This window comes from Acomys russatus, chromosome 11 (genome assembly GCF_903995435.1).
Source record: "Acomys russatus chromosome 11, mAcoRus1.1, whole genome shotgun sequence".
NCBI lineage: Eukaryota > Metazoa > Chordata > Mammalia > Rodentia > Muridae > Acomys > Acomys russatus.
The window spans coordinates 32,349,685-32,367,679 of record NC_067147.1 but is presented as its reverse complement, the minus strand read 5'-3'; positions in this window follow the sequence as shown (position 1 = coordinate 32,367,679).

Below are 17,995 nucleotides of genomic sequence, written 5' to 3'. Positions count from 1 at the left end.
CAAGCTGCCACTCAGCTGGAGAGAGAGAAAAAAAAAATCACATAGCCGAGCTATCTGAAAACTATGTGACTTTTGTCTCTAGTGGGGTCCTCGGTGCTTTTGGACAACGTTTTACCCTTTGGTACTGGGCACAGATCTTTATTCTCCAAACTAGTGGTCTTCTGATTGGCCCCCTGGCTCCCTGGCTTAGGAGTTTGCCCTAGGATTCTAATACAGACAATAAACCTCCTCAAGAAATAAACTACATTGGCTGTTCCTTTCCTCTGACAACCCTTCAAATGAGAAACTGTGTGTGTTAGGTGTTGATTGTCAGCCTCTGTTATAACATGGTTAGTCTTTGGGAGATCATAGAGCGCTGTTACCATCTTGTGAGTCAAGGTGAAGAGGAGTCTTTCCCAAAGGAGTGGTCCATACCAATGCCAAATGTATAAGAGCGAGAAGTCTAGATTTTTTTTGAGACAGCCTTGAGTCTGGTATCATAAAGCAACAAAGGAATAGGTGCCTCCAGAAGAGGATGGGAGTTCTGCTCAGCGGTGAGCACTTGGCTCCCATGCACAAGGTCCCAGGACTGAAGAGAACAAAGTACCTCAAGTGTGCTCCAGGCACCGCCTCTTAGACTATGGGTAGCAACTCCATATGGGGTCACAGAAGTGAGTGGAAGGGGTCACAAAAGACTGGGCCATAGTAAAGGGGTTCAGAACACATGATCAAAATCCATTCAAGGTCAAGTGCATGATGAATGTGAGGGATCTGGCAGCACTCGCCCTTGCTGCATCGCATGACTTCGCCACAGCCTTGGATCTGGAAGTGCACTCTGCGCTCATGTAACATGCTGTGCCACACCAACCATGCTGCCAGGAGCACCGCAGCTCAGGCAGACCCTGCTGTGTGCTATGAGCTGCAGCGCTCTTGCTGAAGACACAGAGTCTTCTGTTCATTGATAAATTGTGGTTTAATTACAGAAAACAACGACTTCTAATCTTTTCCTACCATCAGTTTTTGGCATGTAAATATCAATTAGTGTATTGGATCATGTTGCCTCAGAATTATTTGTATTTAAAATTGCCATTTAACTTGTTAATTTGAGCTCCATTTTTTTTTTAATTGTTAAATGAATTTTGACTTAGAATTAAGACAGTTTCCAACAACTACCAAAATGGCCCTACAGATACTTCTGCCACTTTGTGCTACATATTTATGCAAAGCATTGTCCTTTGCATTGACAATCATAGAATCAAATTTTCAATCAGTTCTGAAAAACACTGAAGATGTTCTACATCTTGCTAATATCCAGCCAAGATTTTAATCTTTATGTAAAAATAAACCCACATGGTACATACATCTCATTAGAATGAAACTTGCCTTTGTCTTTAGTAAATAGTAAAATTCTATGTGTCCAAAGAACTGTTTTAAAAGAAGCTTACGATACACTGTCAGCAAAGGTTTCATCTATATTACTGTTTTAAATACCTATGTACATGGATGGCATAAAAACTTGGGGTGTGAAAGGGAGCCAATGATGGAAGGAATTTAAGAAGCCAGGCAGAAGCTCCTTCATCAGAGGCTCCCCGAGGCTGGCCCCTGGAGGTAGAAACACCAGGTAACCAGCCTGAAGTTATTCTGTGTGGTTTAAGTCCCTGATGGTGTTACTTAAGACAGATGGTACCAATCATTGCTCCTCTCTGCTGTGTCACTATGGAGAAAAGGACAGTCAACAAAGAATGAGGACATCCTCCTCCCTACCTCGCTCCTAAACAGCATGGTGCTGATGAGAGATACCAGGGCAAACCGAACTCTTGAGTTGAAGAGAGAGGCCAAGGCAGCCACTGGAGTCGGGGGCCCTCTCCTATAATCTCACTGATGTGGGGCAGGTCCCCACATCCTCCTAACCTCCCTCTCGCCCACCTTTTTGTTCAGTCTATTTCTCTCTCCATGGCTACTTTGGTTCTACAGTAACATATTGTAGAGTGCTTTCCTAAAGCCTTTCGTTGTCTTTCTCTCGTCTCACTCCCCTTGCTCTCACATGAAACTTCTCGGTCTAGAAAACATCCTGTTGTATGATTCTTGTAGCTTTCTCTACTTCCAGGCTGTGTGTCTGCTTCCTGCCTTTCTACCAGAACTCCCCTCCTATAGACCCTGGCTTGCACCCAGTGAACGCATTCTACGCTGGAATTTTAATTTTTAGTTTTGTTCCCTGTCCCACGAAGGTTCTGGGCCTGACTAAGCCACACATCAGCCTAACAACATTGCATCTGAACACCATCCATCTATTTTTCTATACTCCATATGTCACTGAGGAGTGCTCCACGCACAAGGTAGCCTCACTGAAAGTCAGCATCAGTAGCCACCTCCTGCATCTGTTGCTCCATTTAACCACTGAGGCATTACAGAGCAGCCCAGAAATGTCTCCCAAGCTCATTCTCACCAGGATGGACTATTTACTGTGTCATCGCACTTTACCCAGACTCCTGCACTTGCCTCCTAACCCTGCCTGCTGCTGTACCTTACCCATGTCAAGCTATTCTCCAGCTCCAACAGAAGGATTGGGGAGTGAATGTTTGGGGGCGCGGGGGTGTTCCTGTTCAAATCAAAAGTCTCCAACAAGCTTGCTTTAAGGAAACTTTATTTTCTTATGGATATACACAAGGCCCATCAGAAGTCGGGCCTCGGGTTTCTTTCTAGTATAATCTCCTGCTCAACAGTTTCACATGTGAGAAAGCCAGATATTGTCACCTTCTACCTGTGGTGTCTGCTAGGTGTAGAATTCCTTTTTTTTTTTTCCTTGCCACTAGAAGTCAGAGGCATTCTTCAAGAAGCATAAATATTTCTTCCTTGTGTAATACATTTTAATGCCAAAACCATAGTTCATTACTCTGTCAAGGCTCTTGAAGCACCAAGTACATACCTCCACCATAGCTCTTATTAAAATCTATTTCATTAATTTATTTATTAATCACCTTCCCCATATGAGTTAGCGCTACTTAAAGCTTTTTCTCCATGCTAAGTTAGTCAGCCTTTGATATTACATAGGATTTACCCTCAACTGTGCCAACCCAGGGCCTGCCACACCATAGATCATTAGTACATTTGTAGATTTTAATTAATAAGACAAGCTTTGTCTCCTTTCTTGTTTCCTAAGCCCTCTTCCTTGGATATGTGGACATTCTAATAACTCTGTACTTTACACGTCTTTCTTTTTTTTTTTTTTTTTTTTTTTGCCTTATAATTCCATACAAATAAAGTCCTTCGTGTAACTACCAACAGTCCTCTGTGAAAGTGACTATTTGATTCTATGGAGGAAGGTCATTAGAATTTTGGAGTAGAAAGTGTATCTGCTGACCGCTGTATATAAATTTGCAGTTCTATTAAAAATATGTTAGTGGAGCATCCAGCCCTCACTATAGGGCATTAAGACCCCTGGCCTACACCTGAGAGGTAGGATATAGCAAAGCCCAACCAGACCAAACGCATCACCCCTTCAGCTTGCCATACTACCCAACTCCATAGGTAGAGATCCCCACCACTACCACCACACAACTCAAGAGAGGATGGGATCTCCAGAGAGCTGCTGCTAAAATGATTGAATTACCTGACAAAAGGAAGCCCTCCCAGACAGCTACCACTTACACATATTAGTGGGGTGGGGGTTGGGGAGGGAAGCACCAAACTTCACCTCATCCTTGGTGCCAAAAGACAGCATGAAGCCCAGTAGGGAAAGACTCAAAACAGTGTATTCTAGCCTCTGTGGGACTTGGAGAGGGGCAAAATGGAGGAGCTTGGGGCAAGTAACAAGACCGGGAATCATGTGTCATGGTTTTATAATCTGGTATCATCTGGTTTGGTGTCAGTCAAGGGTCAGAAACACCAGAGGAGCACAAAAAGGAAGTCAGGCTTGGGTGAGCCTGGCCTTGCAGGAAGTGATGGAGCTGCCTTGCTGCATGGGGTCAGAAGGTCATAACGGGGAAGCTGCACCTTAGTTTCGGTCTCCATCAGCGTCCTGTACAAATGGCCCTCCTGTTATTTAAGTGGTGTTAGGGCCCCACGGGGAGGGAGCCTCAGAGGGTCTTTAAAGATCTTGATCTCATAGGAATCAGGGACCCTGAGCTAGGCTGGGATGGAGGAAGCCTTCCTGATCTGCGTCAGGCACTGGAAGGCATTACCAATGGAGCCTTGGAATTTCCTTTTCATGAGAACCTTGAGAAACTGGGAAGGCAATTATCTGCCAGGATGATAGGGGCGGGGCCAGCCCCAAGGCAAAGGTCATAATGAAAGACTCTGGTTGACCTGGTGATTCTGGGAGGTCAATCACTGGTGGGTTTTGAATTTATAATTGAAGTCAAATGAAATGTTTTACCACCACCAGCAGCTCCCCGTAGGCCCTCCCCCCAACCCCCAGTCTCCCTACCCTTACCCTCACCTCCAATTCTTCCTAGTCTATTTTAGTGGAATTACTATTTGGTGTGATGCAATGAGATGTTTTAGCCTTCCTCCAAACGCATGTTTCTCTCCTGTGGAGTTTTAGGGTCTTGAACTAAATATCTTTGCCTTCACGTATTTCCAGAGTCTGAGTTCTAATATTTCACTTACCTCGCCCGTTTCCCCTGCTTTGTAGATGGGGTTCCCTTTCTCTCTTTATCATTGAGCCAGAGATTCTGGGTGACTTGGTCAATTACAAATGCCTTTTTCCGGATATGGTAAGTTCTTGTGCTTGCTGTGTTTGTGATAATTAGGGACAATTAGGAGTACGGTATGCTGCAAGAGTGATGTGAGGTATGTGAGGTAACGCATTCAGCCCTCATTTCTGGTATTGGTCCTTTAGGGTTTCAACTCATGTTATATCCTAAATAAGTTGTTTTCGCTTCCATATTCTCCTGTATCAAACTCAGCCCTCTTGCCTCCACACAAGCTCCCACGGAGCCAGAACCACATTCTTTCCCCATCCTTCTCCCTGTGAAGACCTTATTAGTCTGCGCTGATACCAAAGCCATAAAAACCATCCGCACTGTCTCCACTACGTTTCTTTTTCCCTTTTAAACATGTAGCTTATTTTCAGAGCTCTTCCCTAAGCCCTTTTCTCTGTAGTGGTGTGTAAACATTTCTGTCCGTCGGGCTAGCGCTGCTGCTCTGACTTTCAACAGAATTCCAGCCTTCTGTGTACTTTAGGCTAGTAGGAAGCACCCTGGCTGGGTGGGTGACTCAGCCCAGACCTGAGGCATTCTGCCTGGGAGTGTAGATTGGAACCCTGGCAGCCAGTCTCTGCTGGATATAAAACAAATCCTTTAAACCTTGGGGATTTTATTTTTCACCTTGGACACATGGGGATAAAAAGGATGACTGGGGGCCAGTGAGATGACTCAGAAGGTAGAGGTGCGTATGGCCTAAAGAAAAGAAGCAACTCCTGAAACAACACACACACACACACACACACACACACACACACACACACACACACACACATTTTATTTTTAAATAAAAATAAAAATAGTGACTGGCCTTTATATCTTGTTCCCAAAGTGGATGGTGGAACAAGACTTCAAGAATATCATGAATACAGATTTTAGAAGTAGCAATGTAAATCTGTAAATAAAATTTTCCCAATAATTTACCCAACATTTCTGGCACACATAGGAAGTCTCAGCCCCATTTACATGTAATGTACTTCCCTTCTCACTGTTTCATTAAGGGGTTATTTTTTTTTTAGGTACAATATCGTATAGGCAGCAGCCTCCTTATTTCCATATTTAACATAATAAAATATTTCTTCTAATGTGGAATATGGATATTCATTGGAACGCAGACTGCATTGTGCCCCATCGAAATCTGTTAACAATGACCCCCTGCTTGACCTGTTGGCTTGGGGGTTGTTTGCACATCTATTTCTCCATCCATACTTAGCCATAAAGCCCTTTCAGTCTTCTAAATCTAAGCTGTTGATTCCAAAGAGAAGGAAACAGAACACTGAGAGAACAGATGGTCTCATGGAGAAAGGCAGGGGTCAGGGGGGTGGGGGGGCTTCCTTAGCAAACAGAACCTGCCTTGAGGAAACCCACTCATCAATACAGAAAGGCAGATAGGCAATGAGGATCACAGGTTGGGATTGTTCCCAGTATCAAAATGATAGGACCTAATAGAACGAAGGCTTCCTTGTGCAGCCAGCTCAATGGTCTAACTTCTGCCCTGGGTAGAACAGTGGGAAAATGCTCATTTCCTGGATCTCCTGGCAAGTCCAGCTGATCCCCAGGAATCCTGGGATGAGCAGGGCATCTGAGAGTAGCCTTACACACCCAGGCTGTCACAGCGGCCTCTCAAGGGGAGTGCACTAAGATTTTTATGGTAGGCCTGCTTTGATGTTTGGGCATTATGGATTTACGTCATAGAGACCTTGTTTCCAAGATCTGGAGGTGGGATTCCTTTGCTGTTTAAGCCTTCGGCATCAGCTAAATTGAAAAGGAACCCGTCAGCTGGGGACAGACAGAAGAACGAGGCAAGGGGAATTAGAGTGATAGCAAACAGTGTTCATCTCCTTCTGAGCCAACACCCTCCCATCTGAGTGACAGAAGAAACAGCAGTTTAGTAAGAACAGGACTGGCCTAATGCACACACTTGTGTCCATTTCACAGATGACACACTGAAGCACGGCTGCAATTACACAACTCTTCTTGAGCCAAACCCGTTTCTGTCACAACTAAGGCAATGCCAAGGGAGGCAGTCAGGACCAGCCCAATAGAATGGGTAGGTATAGCAAGCACAGTCATTTCCACAGCACTGGGACCCAAGGCAAGTCATCTGCTTAGCTTTTCCTTTACCAAGGCACAGAGGCTTGGGGAAGGCCCATCTTCCCATTCTCTTCCCATTTCCCTTCCTGACACCACAGCACAAGGAGACACGTCTGAGAATTCAAACACCATTGCCATCTTGGCGTGACCTTGAGGCTCCGCCATGCAGCTCAGAGAAGAAGCGGTGAGTATTTCTCAGGCAGCTGCTTTATTTCAAAGGCTTCTTCAGACTCTCCTCTCTTCGCCGCACAGAAATGCTCACGAAAGGTTACCGCTGTTTTCTCCATTTTATGAAGGGAAGATGAGAATGCCCTGATGTAGGACGAAAGCCAGAGCTCTAGTATGCTCCCGTGTGGGTTGGCCCCACCTTGCTCCCCCAAAGACATCTCTATTATCTGGAACACTCCGAGAAGACTCGGCTGCCTCCCTCACTCCTTCAAGGAAGGGCTGTGTTTCTGAGAAATGTGAGTCTTGTACCTCCAAGGTGACGATAGGGTGTGGTTACTGCAGACGGATTATGGGAGAGAGAGAGAGAGAGAGAGAGAGAGAGAGAGAGAAAATTAAAACCAGAGCTTCCTTTTACTCTAGCGGCGGCTCCAAACAAAAGCCCTGGCGGGGCCTGAGCTTAGTCCCATCTGTTGGACATCTGACCTCAAGCTCCTCTGGAAACAATAAAGGAACATTTGACATTAAGTGAAGGAGACACAGAGAGAACTGCTTGCAGTAATTTCATCCTGGTTGTGGTGAAGGCTAAGCCGAGGACTTTCTCAAAGCTGCCTGCTGGGGAAGGATTTCATTTAGACGATGGAATAACTTATCTAGAAAAAAAAAATTCAACAAACCATCTCCAATCAGTCTGTGATAAACCGGAATTTCACTGACTACACAGGGTTGGCCACGTAATTTGAGGTGCTCTCTGCAAATGCAAATACTGACATGGCTGAAAATTCCTAAGGCAATGACGTCAGAGTAACAGCAGAAAATTAGACCAAGTTCTGAGAATAGGAGGCTGTGAGTGGGTCATAACCTACCAGAAGCTCCTTCTAGGAAAGAACACATAGGGACAACAGAAGACCCTCCTGGGACTAGAGCCGCGGATAGCAGTACTGAAATATATAGCAGAACCTTAAGACAAATAGCAGAGAGTCCAAGTCCGTAGCTGAAGAGGACACAGAAGCAATGAAACAGAGGAGCAGACAACATGCGGAAAGTGTACCTAGAACAAACAACCTAAAAGGTCCTTTTGAGTCACACACATTCATCATATACAGAGGTAGAAAAATGCACTTCCGCTAACTGCAGGAAAACAAAAGCATGAACTCTATAAAACCATATTCTTACACTACAATGTGGCAATACAGTTAGAATTAAACAAAGAGAATAAAGTCTGCAGAGGCAATCTCATGGAAAGGGAAGCCAAAGTCCCATATTAACCCTCACAGAAGAAACCTATAGTAGCAACAAACAAATTCTAGGAGCTCCTGCAAGTCAATTTCCCTCTCTAAGTACATCCTCCCAAGAAAATGAGATTAGAAATGTCCTGAATTAATTCTCTACCTACAATTCCTAGCACGGAAATAATGAGCCAAAACACAGTAAGAAAATAAAAACATGGTGGCAACCTTATAAGGAAAACCAATACAAATGTAGTGTGCATTTGGACAAATTAAGCAAAACTGGCCAACTATTAACCAATAAAGAGAGAAAGAGACAGAGACACACACACACACAGAGAGAGAGAGAGAGAGAGAGAGAGAGAGAGAGAGAGAGAGAGAGGGAGGGAGGGAGGGAGGGATGGAGGGAGAAATAACAAGTTAACTAATAAGATCAAATTGATTTAATTAAGTTTTAAGCACCACCGTTCCGGGCTGGAGGTGCAGCTTAGTGGTAGAGGCCTTGCCCTGGGTTCAGTGCCCGGCCTGCAAACAAAGAAACCAACAAAAAGCCATTATTCTCAGCTGTGTCTGACTAATTGATTTAAGAGCCACGCTTTCCTGATTTTGCATAAGCGTGTGGTGGAAAACACATAGCCAGGCGTGGAAAACAGGACGGTTCTCCCAGTGAAGTAGTGTGCATTCTGTCAAAGGACAAGCAATGTCTACACTGCTTAAATTGCTCAAGATATAGTCGTAAAGTATGGTGTGCTTCCTTCAAAACAGTATGAATTCGTTGAGCCTCAAAAAGACTCATAAAAGTGCAAAACCTGAAGCAACACTTCACAAGCAAACCAGGAGGGAAGCCGTGTCCAACACAAGAACAATCAGGATCCCCCCTTGAATGGAACGCTAGTATCAGTGGAGTCAGTTATAAGAAATTAGCAACATACATAGAGCTATTCTACACCAAAGCCACACGTAAATTCCATCACCATGTTCTCAATAAGAAAGAGGGATTACCTAAGAACACAAGGAAGAATAAAATTTTAATTCAAATTAATGCATCTACAGCTAGAAGCTAGGGAAAAAAAGGCACAATAGTATTGGACATACTTCAGAAATGGTCAAAGGGACTTAGGAAGGTCACAAAATTCATTGAGTGTGATGGTTTATGCCGGGAATCTCAAGACTCAGGAGGCTGAGGCAGGGAGATTTCCTTGAGTTCAAGACTAACCTGGACTACAGTGTGAGACTTTGTGTTAGAAAACAAAACAAACGAGAGACAGAGAGGGCAGGGGAGAGCCCCCAATGACATTTCTTTGCACTGATGACAAGCTAGTAAAAAATGTGAAGGTCTCCCACCAAAACAATGAAATAATGCTAATAACACAATGCGTTTGTTAGTAAGATATCATAAAACAGAGGGAAAAGTAAAGGAATATATAGAACATAAAGGAGAAATCAGACATTTGGAAAGCCTAAATTTAGAAGACTACTTTGGGGTTAGAGATGGGGGTGCGGGGGGAGACAGTGAGACAGACTTTCTCTGTGTAGCCTTGGCTGTCCTGGACTGAATTTGTAGCCAAGGCTGGCCTTGAACTCACAGTGCTCTGCCTGCCTCTGCCCCCCCCCCTCCCCCTGAGTGCTGGGGTTAAAGGTGCAAGCCACCACACCCAGCTTAAGACTACATATTTTTAAGTCATAAAGGAGGTAATGTATATTATCAGTAGTAATGTACTGCTACATAGGACATTATGTATTGCAATAATCCAATGTTCTCAAGCAGTTTTACATTAACCGTGTTTTAATGGGCTTACATTTCTCTTGATAAAGAGATATTTTTGTCTACAGGAAAGGAGAGGAAATGCTATGCTACATTGCAACATGACCACGAGACTTGCCCAACTTTGGTGATACAGCGCAGTTGTGCCATATGCATATGACTTGGGGAAATTCGGCTATACTGATGCCTCCCTTTGAAGTCATTTAAGATGCAGCCACATAATGATTTCTCACTTGGGGCTGGGAGAAATTCAGTTTTAGTTCTCTAAGGCAGCCATCTGTACACAGTAGCGTCTAAGTTCTTTCTGTGGCGTCTGTCTGGGCTTTGTTAGCCACAGACCGTCCTCAGAAAAAAACTTGAGACAGCAGTCTGCCCTCTCATGATTGTGTTCTGTGGTCTAAGGGTGAAGTTTGGTCTATTTATGAGAAACGGTTGAGTTGTAGACTAAAAATGGAGAAATTTTAGGGTGAGTAGATTATATTTTGGTGGTTACCCTAAAAATAAACCTTTGGGCAGGGCACAGTGAGGAAGAGGCAGGCAGATCTCTGTGGGTTTCAGGCCAGCCTGGTCTACAAAGTGAGTCTAGGACAGCCAAGGCTACACAGAGATACCCTGTTTTGAATAAATAAGTAAACAAACAAACAAACAAACCTTTGGTTATTAGTAGAGAGAGTAGTCTCTCTGAAGAAAAACCTAGAACACTGTTGTCCATGAGAACTTTCTGGATGGTGGCAATATTCTATATCTAGTCTGTTTTGTGCTATGGATTCTGCCTGGCTGTTTGCCTGCTGTGACTAGAGAGGCAGATTTTAATTCTTATTTTAGTTCATTTCAAATAGCCACATGTGACCAGTGGGTACCATTTGGACAAGGTAGCCACAGAAAATTGAAGCAGTGTAACCGAAGAGGTCATCTAGGAGTCAGCTGACCTCCTAGAAAGTGTCTTAGGAAAGTATTGGCCATGACTATATCTTGGGGACATTAGCTTTACCAAAAGCAAATTCAGAATCCCTTAGTCTTCTGCAGAAGTCATAACGTAACTGGACTCTTACCCAGCCCCACCCTTGCCAGAGAGCCATGAGGGAGGGCTTAGGGGCACTAGCTAATTTAGATTGCAGCTTAGAAAAAAACACTTCCTCCATAGTTGAGGAAACTGGGATTGCCAAGTCCTTTGCATGGCTTCAGGGACTTTGACCTGATTGGAGTGAGGAGGAAATGAAGTGACATGGACACACACACACACACACACACACACACACACATACACACACACACACACACACACAGAAGGCTGGGTTCAGTGGTCTGGAGAAAATGCAGCATCCCAGAGCTCAGCGTGTTTATTATATGTAGTTGGACAGGGAGGCAGGGGTCATTGCACACAGCTGGACAAAGAGGCAGGATTAGTACATACAGATAAACTAGGAGGAGGCAGGTTTATCTAATCTCAGTAGGAGTGGTTTCTGGGGTGGGGGGAGTGGACCTCAGGTGTAAATAAATAGCCAGGGAGAAAGCTGTGATAAACTTTTTCTGCACGCACTATCAGCATGCATACTGATATGTCCCTAGAAGGCTTTGCCATTTTTTTCTCATGCTTGTAAGACTTTGGGGTCCTCGACACAGTAGTGTCCACATCAATAGAACACGTTCACTCCGGATTTCATAGGCCCAGGGCTTCCTCTGCTCCCAGAGTGAGATCCCAAAACAAAAACAAACAAAAAAGTTTTCTTAGTGAACTGTTTAATTCCTTAAGCTAGGAGTCCCTCACAGACTAAAGAAAATGCTGTGGACCTAAAATAAGCAAGCAAACAAAGAATCTTGCCCTGCTCGCAACCCCTACCCTGCCCCCAAAATGGAAAGGGAGGGGAAATCAATCAATAAACATTTTATAGGAAATTTATTAAGAAAAAACATACTTTCACATGAACTCTGGTGTCCCATATTTGACCACGTCCCCTGGAGGGGGAGACCTGGTGGCACTCAGAGGAAGGATAGCAGGCTACCAAGAAGAGACTTGATACCCTATGAGCATATACAGGGGGAGGAAATCCCCCTCAGGAACAGTCATAGGGGAGGGGAGTAAGGGGAAAATGGGAGGAAGGGAAGAATGGGAGGATACAAGGGAGGGGATAACAATTGAGTTGTAATATGAATAAATTAATAAAATATATTTTAACAATAATTTTAAAAACATACTGGAATTATACTTACTGGAGTTGGCACGCTGAGACGTGAGGCCCATTCACAGCAGACAGCATTTGGAAGTCTCGGGGGATTTGACAGACGAGGCCTCTCAGCTCATTATTATTCGTTGTGACCACTCTCCATGTTTTACCTACAGTTTAATACAATCTTAAAGACTGAGCTGGGGAAAATATTCACCTTAGCTACTAATAGGAACACACACACACATATACATAAACACACATACATACACACTTCAGATTTGAGTTTGGAGATGTATATTACATGAAACTTCTCAGCATATTTTTGTTTGCAAGACTCAGTGTTTGAGTATTCTGGGCTTTGCTTACAGGATACCTTGACAAGGAGGGGGCAAAATCAGGCTCCATTTTTCTCCTTTTGTCTGAAATTATACCAGGTGTCTGTGTGTTAAACATTATTCTTATGGCTGTCCAGGCTTCTTTACCAGCCGTCCAGGTTACCTTTGCCAGCACAGGGATTGTTCTTCTTTGGGGGAACTGGTTTGCATCAGGACAGTTTTTTTCACATTCGTACCAACACTAGAAGTTTGGGGACCTAAGCAGCTTGATAAACACTAAAATGATTGTGCTTTTGCTTTTCTGGAGGACATTAAAATTTATATTTTCTTTGGCTATCACTATATTTCTCAGCATTTAAAGTCCCACTTTAATGCTCTTCAAATGTGGCCTTGCAGCCAATACCCGTGTGCTCCGTGCTCTCTCTCACCACCCGATTCCAGGTACTGGTCTGATTCATAATCAGTTACAGGGATGGATAGCAGAGAAGCTCTGACATGCAGCCCTCGGGCTAGTCAATGGCTTTATTTTTTCTGGTTTTTTGAGGGTGTTTCTGTGTAGCCTTGGCTGTCCTGGACTCACTTTGTAGACCAGGCTGGCCTTGAACTCACAGTGATCCACCTGCCTCTGTCTCCTAAGTGCTGGGATTAAAAGCATGCGCTACCACGCCCAGCACAATGGCTTTATTTTTTACAGTGGATATTTCTTGATATATTATTACTTAAGAACATTGCTTGTCTTGACTTTTTGAGATATGATCTCATGATGCAACCCAGGCTGGTCTTGATTCTCAGTTCTTCTGCCTCAGTCTCCCACCATTCCCTAGTTCTCAGTCTGTTGGTAGAGGTACTAGCAGGGATCCTATTTCCAAATCCTATGTTCTTCTTGTTTTATCATTTTGCCCTTTCTACAGGCTTTTATTATGTAAAGTTGATAGTGTTTAGTGTTCTACGGACTAGATAGATTAATGCATCTTGTCCTCTGTAGGTCTCTTCTTCCTGGGGGGGGGGGGCGGGGTGGAGGGCTGCTGGCCACCAGCCCAGGAAGGCAGGAGAGGCAGAAGGGAAGTGCACAACAGAGAATGACCAGCACTGGAACCACTTCAGGGAGCCAGTTCAACTTTACTCAGGGAGGCCAAAGTCTTTTAGTCCCTGGGAAGTAGGTGGGAGACTCCTAGGATAGGTGTGTACATAGTCAGCTGACATTAGGCACTTTAATGATGCTTGACTTGCATTTGGCAGTGTGCTCCTGTCATACGAACAGGAACACGGTGCCTAATTGTCCTATAGGTGCAGGGAGGGGAGAGCTAGAGGGAGCTGTGTCAAGGCTACATATCAAGTGTGGTTAGGGTCATCTGTGTCTAAAGGCACTCTCCAGATGGAGTCAAGCTGAGAGCTGGAGGCCCTGCTGGGGACATAGAGTCCTCCAGCTAGCTCCAAGCTTAGAATGGCTATCCGGACTGAGAGAACTGAAACCTTAAACAACAGTCCCTGTGACAACTCTTTGAATGAGACACTATTGGTATCATCCTCACTGTACAGATAAGGAAACTGAGGCATAGAAAGGTAAATTAACTTGCCCAAGATTGAACATCTAGCCAGTGGCAGAGCCAAGATTTGAACCTGGCTACAAAGTATATCGGCCATTCAATTACTGTGCTATTTTAAATATAGCACGCATTGTATTTCACAGTTCAAATGCCAGGTTCTTTCAGATTCCTAATGTGACAGTAGGTCTGGGTCAGGTCTGGGTACAGAGACTTAACAGGGCACAGGTACCTAGAAAATCCTAAGGGCAACATACCAACAGATTGAAAGCCCATAGGTTATAAAGGAATGGATGGATATGGAGGAAGTTTAATATTCTCTGGGGAGTCGATGTCCTTAGCCTTGGAACCAAAGAACCAGTGAGTCAGGACCATACCCCTCTTTCATTTCACATGAAGCCAGTGCTAGGCCTATGTACATAATGCCTTCACCCTTCTGTGTTTTTTCTCCAAGTGCTTTCATGTTTGAGGACTTTAAAAGGGTAACAACCATCAGAGGAGGGCCACTACATGAACATCTGAATAATTCTGCTCTGACAAAGCAACACGGTACTATCAATCCCTGAAGGCATTTTCGGGAAGATTAAACTGCCTCCATGCTCAAATGGAAACAACCCAAGGCCAAATGGCCATAAATCAAGTCCAGAACCATTGCCTAGTGTGGAAGCTCAACCTTGAATCTTACATCAAACAGGATTTATTGTTTAAAAAAAAAAAAAAAAAAAAAAAAAAAAAGATTGGCAAGCTAGAAATGGGGATGGGGGTCGGTAATGAGTCCATGGAAAGGTTATCAAAGGCAAATGGAAAAACCCCACTGCAAAGACACTGAGCACAGAAACATCTGTCCACAGAGTTGATTGCTGAGGATCCCTCATTCTGTGTTCTACAACATTCTATAAAAGAAAAAAGAAAGAAAGAAAGAAAGAAAACGGAAAAGAAAAAAAAAATCTAGCCTGTAATCCCAGCACTCAGTGAGGCAGAGGCAGGCAGATCTCTGTGAGTTTGAGGCTAGCCTGGTCTACAAAGTGAGTCCAGGGCAGCCAAGGCTACACAGAGAAACCCTGCCTCAAACACACAAACAAAATCCATTGAATTTTCATTTTCTGGTTAGCCATATGGACAGATGCCCTGGGGACCCTGAGAGAGGTGTGTGAGGGAGGCACGACTGTGATAAAGAAGAGAGGACAACAAGATGGGGCAGGGAGAGCGCTCAAGAGGATGCAGCCAGCCCCGTGTGGCACTCGGGAGCTGGCCTGACCCTGAAGACTTAGACTGGAACAAACAGGAGGGCCCAGTCTTAAAGCCCCCTTGGGCCAATTATTAGGTGCTTGGTCAGAGGACATAGCCATAAGGTAGTTCCCTCAGCTCAGGAGAGAACTGAGGGCCGGCCGTATGTGGATAGCAGCCCAGGGCTGAGAGAACAACCCTTTAGTCCTGACAACCGGATGAGTAAGGGATAAGTGACAGTTTCCACTCCACTTCAGCTTTCGCAAGGGACACATATAGTTCTGAACATAACTCTACAGAGATGGGTCATTGTGTTATGTGGGTCTTCCCTGTAACAAAAGGCACAGTGAAGTTATAAAACAAACCATGGCCTTGTGCGCAACTTAGGATAAGCCACTTTTAAGGACATAAAACAATTGTTGTCCGTGGGATCTAGGGCTTCCATCAGTAAAGTGAGATCACCAGGACCCATGTGAAAAGCTGACGTAAAATGCCGATGTAAAAAGCTGATGTGGTGCTGTGCATCTGTAATCATAGCTCTGTAGAGCAGAGACAAGAAAACTCAAGGGCTTGCTGACCATCCAGCCTAGGAAGAAAGTGCCACTTCAGGTTCAGGGAGAGACCTTGGCTCAAAAAAATAGAGGGATTAGAGCCAACTCAGCAGGTAAAACTGTTTGGTGAGCATTCATGAAAACAAGGCCTAGCTCCCAGCACCCACAGAAGAAGCCGGGTGTACCACAAATGCCTGTTTTAAGGGATCTGATATTCTCTGCTGGTATGTACATAGGTGCAACATGCCCCCCACATTTACATTCACAGTCACGCACAGACATATTCACCCTGACAGACAGACAGACAGACAGACAGACAGACACACACACACACACACACACACACACACACACACACACAAATAAATCTAAAAACAAGGAAAGTGATTAAGATACCCAACATTGACCTCTGACCTCCACACACATATGTGCATACACATACAAACATGTGTGCATGCATGTGTATGTCACACCACACACATACTCATTAAAATAAATAATTTTTTTTAAAGTTCTTGTTCTCTTCCAGCAGTTTAAAAGTTGAGTCCACTGAAAAGATTAAGCTCGTTCTTTCCATTGCTATTTGCATACCTGGGTATGTTGGCTGATAAAACAAGGTTCATTTATAAAACTACAGAGGGAAAGCAAGACTAAAATATAGAACTACAGCTGTGCTCACTAGTAACCCATAAAGTGAAGAATCAATACCCTGATCAAAGCTGGCAAGATGGCTGAGTGTCTGAAGGCTCTTTCAGTAAAGTCTGGTATCCTGACGTTAGTCCCTGGACCCACACAGAGGAAAGAGAGGACCGACTCTGACACACAAACATGCAGTCCTGAAATTTTCTTTCTTTTTTTTTTTTTTTTTTTTTAATTTTAATGTATGTGTGTTGCTGTGAGGGTGTCAGATCTTGGAGTTACAGACAGTTGTGAGCTGCCATGTGGGTGCTAGGAATTGAATCTGGGTCCTTTACAAAGAGCAGACAGTACTCCCTTAACCACTGAGCCATCTCTCCAGGCCACCCCCTGAAAATTTCTTGAAAACCAAAGCTGTTGGATTTAATGAAGGAAATTCAGAAATGGTGATAAGAAATACACAAAAGAATGACATTTAGAGGGTTCCAAATCACACTGGAATATACAAGTTACCAGACAAAGTTCACCCTTCGAAGGTCACAGGAATAGTTTCATTGACCTTTTCATTATTAACAGAATTTTAAAGCCACAAAAAAAAGTTACAACATAAACAAATACCTAGTGTGTTTTCACATATTCTGACCTGTTGTGAGTCAACCTAACCTTGTTTTCTACAGGCTGAGGGTGCTGTTAACCTGCTGTAAGGTTACTGCAACTCTTGGTCCCTACTGGTCATTTCCACGCTGGCCAATATGAGGTTAAGGATTAACTAAGATTAACAACAAATAATTCACTGACTCAGAACAGTTTAGGGAAGTTTGGTGCTCAACTGAGAGGATACTGGGAACTAGCTTGTTCAAGTTCTCATTAAAAGAAGGCAGTTAGGAGTCTGCAGACAAAGCAGTAACGCTTGGGTGTGGTGGGATTGCAGGCGGATCTCTGTGAGTTCAAGGCCAGCCTGGTCTACAAAGGGAGTCCAGGACAGCTAGGGCTACACAGAGAAACGCTGTCTCGAAAAAGCAAAAGAAAGCGAGAAAGAGAGAGACGGAGACAGAGACAGAGCAAACAAACCTAGCAACTCATTCCCCTCTTCTGACCCATGTACTTTCAGAGATGCCCTCCAAACGGTGGTGTCCTAAAAAATGACAAAAAGCAGGGCCTTGTGTCATAGCTTCACTCCTGTCTTGTTGAATTATAAACTATATTTATCTGCATTTTCAATATTCTTCATTTTGGGTGATGTCTCTAGACACATAAAAGCCCTCCATATGCTATAAATAGGCTTACAGTGTGGGTTCCTCTCATTTAAACAGTCTCTCTACAGCTAGCTACACATAGAAAAAAAAGTCAGTACTCTATTGTTTTCCTGCAGGAAAATACTTAGTGCTGCTGGAGTAAAAGAAATGTCATATAATCACCTCTATTGTATAGAGTCGGCCGTTGTAGCTCTGTGAGTAAAATGCTCACACACTGCTTTACTTTTGCAAGTGTCCCTGACTTTAGAACACAAGGGCCCCAAACTAGCAGAAGTCTGTCTCGGTCATTCCAGCTGAAAGCTATTTCCTCCTGGGAAACGCTTCTGAGCTGACATAGGCTACT